General features: G+C 41.0%; 1 long non-coding RNA gene across 1 annotated transcript; it reads left to right on the top strand.

Moving 5' to 3' along the window:
• Positions 1-361: 361 nt before the first annotated feature.
• LOC140632123 (uncharacterized) lies at positions 362-2,069 on the top strand. Its single transcript, XR_012029655.1, has 3 exons — positions 362-504; positions 818-1,040; positions 1,787-2,069. It is a non-coding gene; the product is annotated as an uncharacterized lncRNA (long non-coding RNA).
• The last annotated feature ends 2,918 nt before the right edge of the window (positions 2,070-4,987 follow it).

Here is a 4,987-nt window from a genome sequence, read left to right as displayed (position 1 = left end):
AACGAGGTACCAGGATGAAAACCAGTCAAAATAATAATTAAAATAATTCTAATCTTTTACTTGTATCTGTCAAAAAAAATTAATCATATTCCAATAAACTTGACAATACTCATCTCTCTTCCGTTTGTCACAACTTCCTCTAGCCTCAGGCTGCTAGAGAGCTGGGGGCTCATCATCAGGACTCGGAAGCCCTTCCTCCGTCTGCTCAGCCAACTTCCTATTGGCCTCTTTTTTTTTTTTTTTTTTGAGGGAATATAGCCATTTATTATGTATGACACCCACCTATTGGCCTCTTTACTCCACTTGCCCCACCTTCTCAGATCCATACCATATAGATCAGCCTAGCCTCATTCTTTTTCAGCTCCCTCCCCGCTGTCCCCGTTTCTCAGACCCAGCTCTCCTCTGCTCATTTTTTGGTTACATCTGGAAGTTCTAAAATCCATTTTTGTAGGAAGTCACACACTGGAGAGGGTGGGGGAGGACGGAGAAGTCAAGCAGGCCAAGGTAACATTGTCCCAAGGAACTGGGAGGCAGATGGGGTGGGAGGCAGCCTAGAGCAGCAGAAATTGCCATCCTGTTTCCTCCTTTAACTGCCTTCCTCTATCTGTGTTTCACCATGTCACAGTGTTCTCCTGGTCAATCTTTGCAGACTGTCTCTCTCACACACACATATGTGTGGACGCACACCCTCCCCCCAAATATAATGTGACTCCTAAAAGTCCCAATTGTTTCTACGATAGCACACCTCCTTATTAGGAGGCACATAGATACTAGCAGGTGTAGTCTGTTTATGACATTCTTTGTATCTCTCCTCCAGATTTGAAACTGGTGGATGGACGGCTTCTCAGGGAACAGACACAACACTATCGGACCCTCCCACTCAGAATCCTTATGCGTTAAACCTGCTCAAGAATATGTGCTTACCTGTTGACAACCCTCCCAGTTCCCAGCTGCCACTGGATGTCCCTCCTAGCCAATGCTGAAATGCAATCACATTTGCCATCCTTCTTGGGGTCTCTGAAGAGTAAATAGATGCTCAGGTACCCCTGCCCAGCACCCCCAGCGTTAGCACATCAGAGGCGATTGTTTCCAAACCTGGCCTTGATTTTGCACCTGGGTGTGTTTGTGTGACTCTGACGATGATGGAGGGGCTTGTTGACTCATACTATGTCAGACATGGCTTCTTGGTGGCAGTTCTGTAAGAATCTGAGTTTGTCGCTGCTTTATTTCAGCCTTCTGCTGTCCTCCTAGAGCTTCGGGTCTGAACTTCCTTACTCGTCCTGGCTTCCCAGTCACCACACCCCCTTTTGTCTTCTGTCTGGATTGATTTCATCAATGGGAAGACCTTGAGGCTCTCTGTAGTAACACTGCAGTCCAATATACTATATTAATGTTGTGACAGATATACCCCATGGTGACCCGTCATCAGTCATACCTTCGTGTTAATCCCTTTGTCTACTGTGGAAACCATGATCTTCTTACCAATTCAATATGGCAAAGGTGACGGGATGCCATTCCCATGGTTGTTGCGTGGCAACGATGAAAGGATTTTAAGATGTAATTAAGGTTCCTAATCTATTGACTTTGAGTTAGTTAAAAGATGGATTATCCCTGGGTGGGTCTCACCATATTAAAAATGAAAGCTTATTAAAAATAAGCTTTTAAAAGAAGATTCAATCCATCCCTGAAGTTAGGAGCTCCTAGTAACAGAGACTGTCATTCATTCATTCTCTCTCTCTCTCTCTCTCTCTCTCCCCCACTATCTCTCTGTGTTTGATGAATCAAGCTGCCATGAATTCTACACTTACAAGAGCCCAAGCTCTGCCGACACCCAAGAGGGCTAAGTGGATCCTTCTCTATTCAGACCACCAAATAGAAGCACAGTCTACTCAACACCTTGCTCTAAGCTTTGTGAAATTCTGAGCTCAGGACCCAAGTAACTTGTGCTCAGACTCTTGATCCACAGAAATTGTGTGATAAGAAATGAAGAATGTTTTAAGCTGTTAAATTTCTGGCAATTTGTTATGTGGAAAGTAATATCACTACTCATATTAAATACATTCAACTTAGCTGCTTCTGAGTAACCAGAAGTCTTTATTCTGCAACCCACTCAAATATGATGTACTCCTGGGTTTTTTTGTTCGTGTTTTATTTTCTTGCTTTTGGTCTAGTGTAAAAATGGAGGGCACTTATCCTTATTACTGTCATAAAGCTATTTTTTGGCATAAGAATTTTATCACTATCATGGATTCCTTTCAGTATTCTTCAAAAAATATCAGTCTATGGTCCCCTAAGTGTTTTTGCATATAATCAATAATATTTCTACCTCTCTGAGCCTGAGCCTCTTTATCATTGTTCTATGGATTATTTTTGCAGCGACACCTAATCCCCAAAATAAACTGTTTTCTTTGCAGCTTTGTAGTTTGGCTATCCCAGTCATGCTCAAGTTTTCTTGTTCTGGGACCATGTGTCTTACTGTGTCCTTTTCAAAGCGGACAGTGAGAGTGTAGGAGAGCAAATGAACACATGGGTATCTCTTAACATTTCCACCCAGTGGTGGTACAGGTTATTTTTACTCATATTCCATTACTCAGAATGCTATGGACTGAATTACTTCCCTTCTAAAATTCATATGTAGAAGCCATAACCCCCAGTATGACTGTGTCCGGAGATGGGGTCTTTGGGAGGTGATTAGGTCATGAAAGTGGAGACCGCATAATAGGATCAGAGTGTTTATAAGGTCAGACATCATGGAATCTCTCTCTCCTCTCCCTCTCTCTCTGCCATATGAGGATACAGCAAGAAAATAGCCATCTGTCAGCCAGGAAGAGAGTCCTCATCAGAATCCAACCATTCTGGCACCCTGATCTCAGACTTCTAGCCTCCAGAGCTGTGAGAAATAGATTTCTGCTGTTTAAGTCACACATCTATGGTATTTTGTTGTGGTAGTTGCAGCTGACTAAGACACAGAGCAAGACACTTGGCAAAACCCAAAGTAAGCAGACAGAGAAGTATATTTCAACCGACAGGTGTGGAGGGGAGGAGGAGTATATTTGTTAATAGCACAGTGGATGCTATTACAGGTGCCAAGGTCATATTTCAGCTCTTGGCATGCTACCTATCACTACGATCTTGACTTTAAACTTACTAGTAACCTGTATCATCATCATTCCAGAGTCTGTTTAATTAATAGAATATTTGATCTTGATCACAAAAGCAAAGCAAAAGTCTTAAGCAGATAAAATAGATAAGACCTTCTTGAGATATCTATGTGATATCAAAAGTTTGGAGGAAAAATAAAACAACACAGACCATAAGCTCCACCTGTATAGTTCATGCTGTATTAGGTACTTTGCAAAGTGTTGTTCAAGTTAGAGAACATGCATGAGTTTGCGTTTCCGGTTAAGATTTTAAGAACTAAATAGAATCTTTCTCCAAACTATAAACATATTACTAGGATATCATCTCCTCTGGAACTCTTCAACATTTTTGCATAATCCCTGATTTGATGGACCCTTCCTCATCAGTTACATTGTTCCAACAGCTTAGCAGTCAGGATGAAAATATGCTTTTCCCTCACTTTTATAGTGACATTTTTCATCCTGATAGACTATAGCTAGGTGCTGGAGCTCAAATCCTAAATCCTGTACATTAGTCCTTCAGCATAATACCTTAGGAAAACAAAGATGATCCAGCCCCAAAATGATGTGATTCTGAAGAAACATAGTATTTACCACCCAAAAGTAAAGAAACGTAGAATTCTTTGCTTTTGCTTTTCACAAGGTATCAGAGAGACTTGTAGTAACTTTAGTCACAGAAATTTGTGTCAAACCATTTTCCTATTAATGCTCTGAACAACTTGTGTGTGTGTATATATATATATATATATATATATATTAATTCTCTTCTACCTATAGTACAGATACCTCTCTCACACTCTCATGGCTTGCATGGTCTTTTTTTTTTCTTAAAATATCTATCTATCTATCTATCTATCTATCTATCTATCAATCTATCTATCTATTTATTTATTTATTGGGCTGAGGAGGGGCAGAGGGAGAGGGAGAGGGAGAGATTCCCAAGCAGACACTGTGTTGAGTGCAGAGCCCCATGTGGGGCTCAGTCTCATGACTCTGGAGATCATGACCTGAGCTGCAACCAGGAGTTCCACACTCAACCTACTATGCCACCCAGGTGCCCTGGCTTGCCTCCTCTTGTATAGATTGATTTGTCCTCTCTTGTAAGATAGTAGCTCCCTTGCCCTGGCAGAGGGGTGGAAATAGGAAGCAAACAGGGTCACTGGTACATAATTCTTTTAGCTGGGTTGGGGTGGGGGCAGTCTGTGAACATGCCTCTGTTTATAGTTTTCAGCATGGAGTTTTAAGGCCTAATTGGTCATTTTTTAAGATCTCAGCAACCAGATTCTGAAAGAGACCTTAAAGTCGTAAGGTAAAGATCTGATGTTTCAGCACTGCCAGGATGCAGGCCTAGATGTAGGCATATTGAGTCAGACTGTTACAAGATTTGTCTGGTTTGTTCTAAAGACACTTCTAGCATATAGTCATCGCTGTTATTATCTCAGTATAACTTCTACCGAACAGCACTAAAAGTGTCCCTTAAGAATGTATTCCTAACTTCTTTTCTATCTGGCAGCCCTTTAAATATTTGTTGACCACTCATGCATATTATTGGACTGAATAAATATCACTTCAAATGCTTTTATATGATGTGGACTTAAGTGTCCTTATCATCCTGGTCGTCCTACACCAAAGCAATATTTATCTGTAACTTTCATTGTTTGCCCTACACTCTAGTGGTTTGACAAACAAAGGGTAGAAGAGGCTCTATTATACTATAGTCCTACTAATTTGGTTTAAATTTCTGTAGCATTTTCGGAGGGAGAATAGCATAGTTTTGTAAGATCTCCAATTTAGAGGTAAACTACCTGGCTTCACAGACAGCTGTGTGCTAGATACCTCAATAAATC

Source organism: Canis lupus, chromosome 4 (genome assembly GCF_048164855.1).
Source record: "Canis lupus baileyi chromosome 4, mCanLup2.hap1, whole genome shotgun sequence".
In the NCBI taxonomy this organism is placed as follows: Eukaryota; Metazoa; Chordata; class Mammalia; order Carnivora; family Canidae; genus Canis; species Canis lupus.
The sequence above is the reverse complement of the archived record's forward strand: the minus strand, read 5'-3'. Positions and strand labels throughout refer to the sequence as shown.